We start from the raw sequence: 12,827 nt of genomic DNA, 5'->3' as shown, positions 1-12,827 counted from the left end.
AAAGTGTCTATGACCACCAGAACATATTTATAGCCATTCCTGCAAGGGGGCAATGGACCTATAAAATCGATCTGGAGGTTAGTCCAGGGGCCGTTAACGGGTCGGGTGTGGCTGAGATGTGCCTTTTTGGCATATCTATCTGGGTTCTGAGCGCAGATGAGGCAATTCTCAATGTAATGGGATACTACCTCTTTGAGATTAGGCCACCAACAAAGCTGTTTGAGGTGGGCTGCGGTGGGTTCGATTCCCTGGTGTCCATGACCATCATGGAATAAACAGATCATTTGATTCCTATCCTGCTCAGGAACTACATAAAGGGTGTCCTTTAGCACCACACCGTCATGTGTGGTTATTGTATTTCTGTACCTCTCGTATGAGGCTCGAAACTTCCCTTTCACGATTTCAGTGAGAGCGCTATTCTGCTTCTGGGCCTCTACTAGATCTTTGATCCTAGTCTGCGCGACCTGAACTGCACTCACTGGCGCACTCACTGGCGCACTCACTGGGGCGCTCTTGGGGGGGCTTCCAAAAATACCCATGCCTGGATCCTGCCTTAGCCAGTGCGTCGGCTTTTACATTTCCAGGGGGGGAGGAACGATGGTGGCTGCGGACTTTTATAATGCCAAAAGTCCTGTTCTTGGCTTTTTTCAGAATATGGCGGAGTAATGGGGCTGAGGGGAGGGGTTTCCCATCTGCGGAAACAAATCCTCTCGTTTCCCAGAGGGGCAGAAATTCAGTGAGGCTGTTGCACACGTATAGACTGTCTGAATATATGTCTGCTGGGCTGGGGAAGGAATCTGGGTGCTCTACAATGTAAGCGATGGCCGCAAGCTCTGCTGCCTGCGCGCCTAAGTGTCCGGGTAATTTTAATGCGATTTCCTCGAGGGCGCGTCCCTGCGCGTCCTCCACATAAATCCCACAACCTGTTATGCATTGCCCATCCAGGATTGTGGAAGATCCATCCACATAAATCCTAATGGGGTCATACGTGTCCGGGTGAGGGGGGTTCTGAGATGGAGTGGCTAGTTTTCTGGGGGGTGTTTTAGCTATAAAGGGGCCTGTATTATGGTGGGGTGAAATGATCTCACACTCATGGGGGGTTCCGGGGTACTGTAGATTGTCCGCTAAGTATGTGTGAGTATTTGTCTGTTTCACTGTGATGTCCCGTCCTTGTAAGAGAAGGGTCCACCTAGCAGCGTGGATTTGGCTGACGGTACCGTCTTTAAGTCGTCCGTCTAGTAAAAGTTGGGTGGGGGTGTGTTCGGTCAGAATTGTGATGGGGTTCAGTCCGGTAATGTATGAGAAGTACTGGACTGCCCAGAAAACTGCGAGCAGGTGCCTATCACAGGCTGAGAATCCCTGCTCCACAGCATCTAAAATCCAGGAGGCATAAGCCACGGGTCTTAGCTGGTCGTGCCGTTCCTGCAGGAGCATGGCTGAAAGGGTGCGGTCTGTGGTCGCTACCTCTATGGCGTAAGGGGAAAGCGGGTCGGGAACTTGTAGTGCGGGGGCAGCTATGAGCACCTGTTTTAATGATTCCACAGCATCCGTATGCTGCGGAAGCCACTCCCAGGGGGCTCCTTTCTTTAGGAGGTCTGAGAGGGGCGCTGCATTGCTGGCGAAACCGTCAATGTGGTTTCGGCAGTAGCCAACCAGTCCGAAAAACGACCGGAGGGCTGAAACGTGTTAGGGAAGGGGTAATTTAGCGATCGAGTCAATTCTTTTGTGCTCGATCTCGCGTTTGCCGTGTGATAATTGTACCCAAATATACCACTTTTTCTTCCAATATCTGGGCCTTTTTGGGGTTGACTTTACAGCCAATGGAATGTAGTAATTCCAGGAGTTCGCACAGAAGCTCAATGTGCTCTTCCTTCGTGTCTGTCTGCAGTAGTAGATCGTCTACATACTGTACCAGGCATTCGGGGAGAGAAAATTTCGCTAGTCCATTTGCCAGCTGTCGGTGGAAAATGGAGGGGGAGTTGTGGAAGCCTTGTGGCAGGCATGTCCACGTGTTCTGCTGTGCTTTGAAAGTGAAGGCAAATTTATACTGGCACGCCTTTGCCAATGGAATGGACCAGAACCCATTACTGACGTCCAAATCCGTGAAATATCGGGCATGGAGTCCCATGGGTTTCCTTACTGGCCAATTCGGGGCATTATTAGTTGAGGCTACCGATCTTGGGACGCCCTGCTCTAATAAGCTTTCTATGACCGTTAGGATTTCTCCCTCTGCTTCTAGGGGAAATCCGTACTGTTTTTGGGGTCTTGGGTCCGGTCCTGTTATTTGTACGGAACCGGTCATCCGTCCACAGTCGTGTTTGTGGGTTGCGAATGCTGCCCTGTTCTTTTGCAGGACTGCCCTAACCTGTCGATCCGTGCTGAGTGTGGTGGGGTTGAACCAAAACTCGCCTACTGCGCTAATTTTGTTCATATAATCCCCTATATTGAGTGTTGCGGGGGCTCTAGCGGATCTCAAGGCTGCCTTGAGATCACTACATTGCTTCTGTAGTGTCTCCACCTGCTTCTCCGTCTCTTTCTTAACCAGGACTGCACGCTGCGTGTCCTGATGAGCCTTCTCATACTGGGGTTGAAAACTGCTTAAATGCGCCAGACAAGACTGGTGACCCCGTTTGGCGTCAGCCACCTCTTTGTCCTTGGCTTCTAACTGCCTTTTCAATTCCAGGTTTTCCTTTTCCATCTCGCATACATCGATTTTACTCATACGATGTATGCCTTCTATTTCTTTTCGGAGCGTCCTGACGACCTCCTCTGTGCCTCGCAATTGTGCCATGCAGGACACGATTGCCATCGGCTTGCGTGCTTTCGCTAAGCTTTTCTTATGGATTTCACTCATATTCTCCCACCAAGTATGCCCTATACTTCCGGGACCTGAGTCGTCATTATTACAGAAACCGCTCCACACGGGCCATCCTTTGCCCTGCAGAAATTTGCGAATTTCCACTTCCCAAATGGGACACGGTCCCACTTTAATGCTGCTGATCGGTGATGGCCATCTCTCTTATCGGCTCGTTACGTTCAAATTTGGAACAGGGGGCTAAGGTGGTGTCGTAGATGCGGGTACGGCTTGCGCTAATTTCCGAAAATACAGACTTCCGACAGTTTTGACACAACAAAATCTTATCAGTTTTACCTTATAACCCTGTTAGTTACGCATGCATACACACACTTCCGAATTGTGAATTATTAACCAGCACCGCTTGAACACTTGTGGGTTTTTTTTTTGTTTTTGTTTCCGATTGGATTCTATTCAAATTGTTGGGGTTCTCCCGGAGTGGTTTTCCACTTCTATGTCGGGTCCCACCAGAGTCGCCAAAATAACCCACTGCGCCACCGTCCTCGAGCACATGCAGGTCTGTTTAAGCAATGCCCGTACCACTCAACACCGGGTTATTTAGTGATCACACATAAATCAATTCCATATCGTGAAAGGTGAGAATATCATGCCTGAGCTGTACACAAGGTAAATGTCCTGTACACAATCAACTAATTCTGTGCTTTTTAACACTCGTACAATAATTAGCAATATTGCTCCTAACAATGCTGCAATTTTTATGCTAAAACCCTTTCTTCTGCCAAGAGAATGGGGCACACTAGCCTGGATGTGTCTGCACCGTTTATAAAAAAAAAAAAAAAAAATTATTTTTAAATGTTTTTATTCTCCATTTTCACATTTTCCTTCAAAATCTACACCCCACCCACAAACAGTAAACGGTAACAAATACAAAATCAATCCCCTTAACAATACCAACAATCCCATCCTCCCACCACCCCAAACAATGGCCCACCTGTCAATATATGCATCCAATAAAACAAACCCTCCCACGGCGGCAACAAAAAGAACAAAGGAGAAAAAGAAAAAGTAGTCCGGGACCGCCCATGGTCACCATTGACCTATAGAGTCCACTCCCCCTCCGCCCCCTACACTGAACGCCCTCCAACCTCTGAAAGAGTACCGTACATGATACCCAAGAGTTGTACCCCCCCCAGTCTCCAACTCCTCCCGTCCACTGCCTCTTGTAAAACTCCTTCCCCCAACCTCGGTTCCTTCCCCCCCAACTTTCCACCCCGGCTAGACCACTCGGACCCTGTTCTGCCAGGCTCCGATGGCCGCAGCCCCTCCCCCCACCTCACTCCCGTTCACTGGCCGGCTTAAACCGGCCAGCGTGGAGGCCCCCCGCCCAGGTCCCTTTCCCCCTTGCCCGGCCCTAGGAAAGCCCAGAAATCCCCTTTTAGAACACAAACCCCGCATATCCACCTACACCCCAAAGAGCCCTCATTTCGAGTGAAAGTCCCTTGTCCAAATATATGCAACATTGGCTCCTTTACCTCTACACCCGCACGCAGTGATACAAAAAAGAAGAAAATACAGTCACAAGGTTACATCGGCACATGGCCATTTCTCAATTTGTCAGTTCTGCCACAGTCCTTCTGCCTTCGCAAACTCCTCCGCTGCTTCCGCCGTTCCACAATAAAGGTCCCTGAGCTTGTAAGCCACCCTCAGCTTCGCTGGATAATCAATGCCGCACTGCACCTTGCTAATGTACAGTGCCCTCTTCACCCGGTTGAAGGCAGCCCGCCTCCTCGCCAGCTCCACCGTAAAGTCCTGGTATACACGTATACCAGCTCCAGCCCACTGCACCACCCGCTTCTGCTTGGCCCAGCTCAGGACCTTCTCCTTCACACTGTACCTACGAAAGGACAGAGTCACTACCCTTGGTAGCTCACTCGCCTTTGGTACAGGCCTCCACGACCGATGAGCCCGATCCAGTTGATATCGGGAAGGATCCTCCCCCTCCCCCAATAGTTTCAGCAGCATCACGGCAAAATACTCAGTCGGCCTCCGTCCTTCGGGCAGCCCGACAATCCTCAAATTCTGTTGCCTGGATCTGTTTTCCAGGTCTTCCATTTTTCCTCGCAGATCCGTGTTCGTGTCCTTCACCTTCCGCATCTCCTTCCCCATCAAGGCAAGTTGATCACCGTGCTGCAATACCGTCTCCTCCACTTCCTTCAGCGCCTCCCCTTGCTCTTGCTCCTCCGCCACTGCGCTCGCCACCGCCTTCGTCACCGGGGAAATAGCCTCCTCCACCAGCACACTCAAAACCTCTCTCATCCCCTTCCTCATTGTCTCCATGTATTTTGTAAACTGTCTTTTGAATTCCGCAGCCATCACCTTAGTTATTTCTTCAGCCGTAAGCAATGCGGCCTCCCCTGGTGCTCCAGCCTCCATTTTCCTTGGTGACCCCGCGGTGACCTTTCCACTCCCCGACGGACCATCAGCTGTTTTCCTTACGGACGTTCTTTTGCTCACCCTCGACATTTTTCTTCACTCTGCCGCATCTGCGCCTTCTCCCTACTTTTGCCGCCTCCGTGGACCCTGGGACCTGGCTTAAAGCCCCGAAAATGCCATTCCCGAATGGGAGCGCTCCATTGTGCGGCCGCCTCCCGCCCGCCGTCACCGGAAGTCCCTCTGCCCTGTTGTTAATGGTGTTTTGGTTTAGCAATTATAAGAATCGAAGTCCAAGAGTTAAAATAGTCCACATGAGGAATGCAATCCTTGACTGATAGGAGTGACTTAGCAGCAAAGCAGCGAGGAGCAATTATATTTTGATAAAATAAGTTCATAATTTAGTGGACGTGGCATGCTTGAAATTCTTTGAATATAGTGCTTGACTGGCCATTAAATCTGTCTAAAGTGCCAGTAAAAATTCAAAAGTATCTCCCTCTGAAAGAATTTGGCCTTCTGTAAGACCAAACTGCAAGTTAGGAGCTCTCAGAAAATGTGTTGATATCATTTCTAAATCTACTATTACATTGTTTTCCTATGAATTAATCATTTGAGTCCCAAAACGTCAGTGAAACTATGCTTTTGAAGTAAAAAAATATCAGTGCCGGTAGGCATTTTATTTCTAACCATGTGGTACTTTGAATAAGTAGTCCTTAGTATAGCGAGAATGTCATTATGCAACAGTTGAATTACTTAATTCAAGCCGGTTAAAAAAAGTGAGTTACAGAAAGTTTTGCTTAATTCTGGGGGATGGCGTGTAGCAGGATCACTGATTTTCTTAACTTATATTAATAACCTAGAACTGGGTGTACAGGGCACCAGTTCAAAATTCGAAAACAATGCAAGACTTGGAAATATATCGCCGCTTCTTCACTGTTGCTGGGGCAACATCCTGGAACTCCCTCCCTCATAGCACAGTGGGTGCACTGCCTGAGTGTTTGACGGAGACAGACTCCATTGCAGTTTTCAATAGGGAACTGGATAATCGTCTGAATAGAAAAGATCTTGCAGGGCTACAGGGCAAAGATGGAGGAGTAGGACCAGTTGAGTTACTGTTGCGGAGAACAAAGACAATGTGCTGAATGGCTTCCTGTGCAGTAACTATTCTCTGATTCTACTGTAGATGCATTAAAGGAAGTTGCTAGACACATGAGAAAGAAAGAATCTGAAGGTTATCCTGATAGTGTGATCGAAAAGGGTGGAAGGAGCCTTGTGTGGAACATAAACACCAACAGAGATGGGATGGACCAAATGGCCTGTTTCTGTGCTGTAAATGCCATGTAAAGTTGCCAGCAGGGAATACAAACATTACACTACGTTTCAGAGCCAAGGAATTAATGTTCGATAGGCAAACACAGCAGGACGTTTGGGGATATTGTTGCTGCTTTCGATCCCGGGATCCTTGAGCTTCACAGACCCTGAAATGTCTGTTTGAGAAATCTGTGCCAGGGACCTGTACAGTGTGGGATTTTTTTTAAATTTAAAGTCAGTGAGGGTTACTGCTGTTACTGCTGCTGCACATTAACACAGAGACATACAACAGCAGCAGTATGAGGCCCTGAACCCTTGGACTGGCCTTTCCTCCGCTTCCTGTTCATCACCCGAGGCTCCAGATTCACAGCCACGCCACAAGCTCCAGACATTCCAGTCAACTCGTAGTGTTAGGCCTGAACTCAAAACTGCAGGAACCTGTGGCCAACCTTGTACTTTTGCCCCACATAATACCACAGGTAGAAATTACTCGACATGGTCCCCATGCCGGGCACTTCTACGTCCTAAGTCACACAGCACCATGTGGCTGCAAGAGGATTTTCTTCCAGTTCTGATTGTTGCCATCGACGAGCCAAATCCCCCTGAATGTGTTACTCCCAGAGACCAGTAGTTTAATCAGCACCGTCCTACAGATTGAAAATCCAGGCAGACAATTAATGGTGTGGCATCACTGAAGTCGGTGGAAAGAAGAATCAAATGGGGCATATAATAGATGCCCAATCAACAAAGGAGCACTTCCCATCCGGTGGTGAATATTAAAGTTTTTAAATAGAAGATTCCAGAGTCACAGCACACTGCACCCCTTGTGCAAGACATTTAGAAAACCAACTGTGGTTTCATACACTGCCTTCTAAACAGTGCTAGGAACCTTCACATTGTACTCGTTGGTCTCGAGGAATGGGTTTGAAAGAAGATGCAGTAATGACGGATTTCCCATTCAAATCTGTGCCATAGATAGTGGGCCATAAAGCAGCACGTTTGAGGCGATGCTGCTGCTCCTGAGAATGGCAGGCCATTTGCTTTGGCAAATTCGGGTTTTGCTTTGTTATTACTGGCCTCCCACTATGTGCTAATTGTGTCAAAAGATCATAGATTCCTCTTAATCATGATTTAAATTGAGAATTACATTTGTCTGTTTTTTGGGTCCAATTCATCCAAAATTGGGGAAACCTGAGGAGAAGATTGCAGAATTTTGAGCACTAATTATGTCCAGCACAAGTGGAATTTTTATGATGTACATGTGTGACCTCTGGAGAAGGAGATGGAATTTTGACTTGTTAATCCCGTTCTGTTACTCCCAAGGCTCCTTATCCAAATTGATATTACATAGAATCCCTACAGTGCAGAAGGAGGCCATTCAGCCCATCGGGTCTATGCCGGCCCTCCAACAAAACGCCCCCCCCCCCCCCCCCCCCCCCTCCGGAGGAAACCCACAGACCCTGCAGAATGTGCAAACTCACAGTTACCCAAAGTCAGAATTGAACCCAGGTCCCTGGCGCTGGGAGACAGTGCCTTATTATGCACATTCTTCCCTGTAGGTGATGTTATCAGAAATAGCCAAGTGCTGAAAGCCAACAAGAGGGGGATAGTGAAAATAAGTTGAAAATTCCTAAAACCTTACCAGTGCCAAAAGTAAGGAAGGAGTGGTGAATGCTGAGAGCTTAATTTTGAGAAACAATAACTATTGTGCCAAAACAAGCATGATGTGAGAGAATGGAATTTGATAATCCATGTTAAAATTAGAACAAAAACCTTTTTTTATTCAGCCTTGTTTCTGAGAAGTGGAATATTTTAATTTTCTATGCAGTGGTAGCAAGTATAGCGTGCTTGCTTCGTTTTGTCACAAGTCTCTGCACAGAGCATGATTGACAACAGGTACAGGAGGCTGATGGCTTCCACTTCGCTATGAAACCTTAGCTTAATGAAGCACGCAAAAGATGTCAGTGGTGCTGGGTGTGTTTGTGCCAGCTTTTCTCCCACTCCATGTTCTAGACTGCTGCGCCATCTTTACAAAGTACCAACTGGATGCCAGGTGCTTTCTCACTGGGAGCGTCCTTCAGGCTGCACTCCTTGCACCTTGACCGTTGTTTAACGCATGGTTTAAGGGCACATTTTCAACCTGTTGTTTCTGGATGGGTTATAACATTATTTGTGCTGGGTGCTGAGCATTGATACTTGTCTTTGACCAAGTTACAAGGGGATTTTTATGTCACGTTTGTGGGACCATTTTGATATCCTCCTTTCCATGAACAGCATTCCGATCCAGTATGCACTGCTCATTTCGTGTCCAGATAATGATTGGTAATTGTGGCCATTATGTCAGTAACAATGTAACATTAGTTTGTAAAATGCAGTAAGGCGATAGACTGCTTTCCCCTTTTGAGAGGGAGAGTTGAAGGCTGGTAGTTTAACCTGAGGATCACCACACCTCAGGCGAGGGGCAAGGTTGAGAAGGGGGGCCTTCATGAATAACCTCAGACTGTACAGGAATTGAACCCATGCTCCTGGCATTGTTCTGCATCACATCAGCTGTCTAGCCCACTGAACTAAACCGGCTCCCCTGCAGTATCTTCAGGAGCAAACCAAAAATAACTCTTTGGCCACCTACTTGACGGGAGGTTAGTGAACAAACATTGCAGTAATTAATATAGTTAGATGCCACATCACCAAAATGTTGAATCTGTGGTCACTTGGGTAGTTGAAATGAGACAAAACAGAAGCTTCTCTCCCACATCCATTAGGGTTATAAGGTTCTTGCATATGGTTCCAAGACTACAGGTGCCCATCACTTGTTATCATGACAGGGAAAAAGTATTTATATGCTAATTGACTTTCTCTTACCAAATTAGAGCGAGTAAAAAGTATCCACTAAAATCTGTATTTAAGTTCAACTTGCTCTTTGAACCCAAGTAATGTGCATTGTTACACTAGCTTCACTGAACCACAAGATGACATGGCTGCGTTCTGGAGTACCAGTAACTCCTGCTTCCATAACTTAGCTGGACAATTTGGAGTGCTGTGTGCATCTGCAGTCATAGAAGAACACGCTATTGGTCCCTCAATTTCAACGTAATGAATCGTCTTTGCCTAATAAAAAACATTAGCCTGGTGTGTATTTCCGCATAAAAGAAAAAAATTGGATTCTCTGAATGAGGTCATGGATTAAACAGAAGCATTAATGCATCGATGGAAGGGAACTTCTGGAGGATGAGATTCCGCAATTTTTCCTGGCTTCAGACAAAGTCTGCTACTGTCTGTTCTGGATTTAATTTGTGAAGTTTGAACAGCCTTTAAAATGGCAGACAGCATTTGGCCGCTGATGACTTCTTTCTCTCCGAGTAGTGAAGCCAGGTGGCTGTTGACACAGCACACTGCAGGGCTTGTGGCTTCAGCAGATGTTCGATGGCTACAGTCAGAGGTCAAGCGAAGTGATGCGTTTTGTGTGTATTCCATGGCCTGAAGTGCTTTAACCTCACAGCTGAAGTAATTGTGTAATTCCAAGCAACTAGCTTGTTCAATTTATGGGACGCACTTGGTCCTGCTTCACACAGTGGCAGAGTATTAAAAGTCTTTTCTCCTCTATTTTTCCCTCTCCCACAAATGCATTGCCACATGGCACGTTAGGTTAATGGGATGCTGAGAAGTATTCACATCGGAAATGGTGCAAAGTGAGAAAAATATGTCACCTTTTTATTGAATCCATGGGTTTCTAAATACGTTCAAGTATACTTGAGTATCCATTCAATAAAATCACTATTGTTTTCTCTGTAATGTTTTCTCTCAAAAGTATACACAACATGATTCAGAGTATTCTGAGTGGCTGATATAGTCCTCCAGTTGTTTCAGTTTGCTGAATTTGGATATAACGCCAGCTACTATCTTTCTGTTACATTCAAATTAAATAAAGCTTGTATGTTTTCCATATCATTCCCTCCTGCCTTTCCTTAAGCTTGTACTTGAGGTGTCCCTGTCATGCTTTCTCCGAAAAACCAAGCCACAGCTGAATGTTTGGAGAGAAGTTTAGGGAAATAATGTCATCAATTTCCTCCCCCCACCCCCACTTCTTCCTGACCTCCTGATAACTTGGCCCCTTTCCAGACCTCTCTGCTGTTCTTGAGAAATTTCCAACAGCGATAGTAATTCGCCTGTAATTAACTTCCGTCTGTTCCTATTTATACCCCCTTGAGTCAAGAGTCGCGAGTGATGCCTTGAAGGAGAGAGGGGCCAGCTCACCAGATAAGTTTTGGAACTGTGCTTCAACTTGTACTCATGAGCAATATCAGTGGCAAGGAGATTTCAAAACTGTTATAACCTGCCTACTGACGATTGGCTGGGGACTAATGACTATCCCACAATCCTATGGGAGTATGAACTTCCCCAATGAGGGGGGCGGAGAAACTCCTACTATAAATAAGCTGGCCAGTCCAGGAACCAGGAGGAAGGAGAAGGTAGCAAGGGAAGTTACTGCTACTGCTATGTATATAGTGTTATAGTAAATAAACTTTATTATTTTGTATCCTTAAAACTCGTGCTGGATTCTTCGGGGCCCTTACAAAAAAAACTTTTCCCCATCCCCATCCAAACCATCATTTTATCAAGGTTTCCCTGCCTTCTCTTTTGAATCGATCCTCGTACTGAGCAATATAGGGCAGGAGCTTCTTACAAACTAGACGAGTAGTACGGCCACTAATAATTAACCTCAGTACCAAGTTTTGGGGGAGGGGGATTATCCATATTTCTTGACCGAGTAGACAATGCATGTGAGCACACAGTTAGGCTCAGCTTTTAGTGAAATAGTTTGCAGGTTCTAACATGTAATGGGGTTACATATGAAGAATTGCTGTTCGGGAAGTGTACCAGAAGGTCGCAAAAGATTCACTAAGGCAACGTTGCATAAGCCACTGCCTCCGAGGGGGGACTGTGAAAACCAAAATGTTTCACTTAAAAACTGGCAATTATGCAACAAATGACTGGACAATCCCCCTTATTTGGAATTGATCAAAAGGAAAAACATCTCATTGTCATCTTTGAACATTTCAATATGTTGAACTTGAGCCAGACCTTTCCCATCTAACCAGCCCCATGTTCATACAAGACAAGACCAGGTTTAGTCCAAGGCACTGAGATCCATTGGTGATCTGAGGCTGGCTGATACCCTCTGCCTGTGGCATGTAACTCACCTTCTGAATCCCCAAGGTGAAAAAATGAAAATCGCTTATTGTCACAAGTAGGCTTCAAATGACGTTACTGTGAAATATCCCTAGTCGCCACATTCCGGCGCCTGTTCGGGGAGGCTGGTATGGGAATTGAACCGTGCTGCTGGCCTGCCTTGGTCTGCTTTAAAAGCCAGCTCTTTAGCCCTGTGCTAAACCAGCCTCTCCAGTTAGGTTGATCTTCGATTAGGATAAATGGTCGGCACAACATCGTGGGCCGAAGGGCTTGAACTTCTATGTTGTATGTACTGCAGCGGTTCAAAGTAGACAGCTCACCACCACCTTCTCGAGGGCAATTGGGGATGGGCAATAAACGGTGGCCTAACAAGTGAAGACCACTTTCTGTGAATTAATTAAAAAGAAGAATTTACCAAGTCAGATGCTAGTCAAAACTCGAATCTACTTAATCTAAATTGTAAATGAAATAGTTTCCAAAAGGTAGGAGCAAACTGCCCTTTTTTCATGAAGTGTTTGGCAGAATTCCTGGAAGTAGCGAGAAGATTGTTTTGCAGCCCTTCGGTCATTGAGTTGAAATATTTTGATCAGCAAAGCTCTTATGACTTAAAAGGATGTATTGCAGTCTTTCAAAAAACTGTTTGTTATAGAACTATTCACTCGTGGATGGTGATGTGGAAAATTGGCATTTTTGACTGGAGGCTTGTATAAATTTCCTTTGCCACCAAGTTATTTTAGGTTAGTATTATGGGAAAAGTATTGCTGATGTACGAATGACGATGGATTAAGAAATGCAAAGGTGTGCAGTGCAAGCCAAGTGCCAAGATGTTCTTGTACTGGAACCTTGTAAACCCAGCATTTTGATAAAGCCATTTTCAAAAACAATTTGGAACAAGGAAAGTCAGTATGGTATGCTGCAAGATACTTTAAAAAAAATTTTTTAAAGTACCCAATTCATTTTTTCCAATTAAGGGGCAATTTCGCATGGCCAATCCACCTACCCTGCACATCTTTGGGTTGTGGGGGCGAAACCCACGCAAACACGGGGAGAATGTGGAAACTCCACACTGATAGTGACCCAC

General features: G+C 46.1%; 1 protein-coding gene across 1 annotated transcript in view; it reads left to right on the top strand.

Moving 5' to 3' along the window:
• niban2a (niban apoptosis regulator 2a) overlaps window positions 1–12,827 on the top strand; it is a 300,778-nt gene that overhangs the window by 241,100 nt on the left and 46,851 nt on the right. The window lies entirely within an intron of this gene.

The sequence above is a fragment of the Scyliorhinus torazame genome, chromosome 22, assembly GCF_047496885.1.
Source record: "Scyliorhinus torazame isolate Kashiwa2021f chromosome 22, sScyTor2.1, whole genome shotgun sequence".
NCBI lineage: Eukaryota > Metazoa > Chordata > Chondrichthyes > Carcharhiniformes > Scyliorhinidae > Scyliorhinus > Scyliorhinus torazame.
Note: the sequence above shows the minus strand (reverse complement) of the source record. Positions and strands in the feature narration are given on the sequence as shown.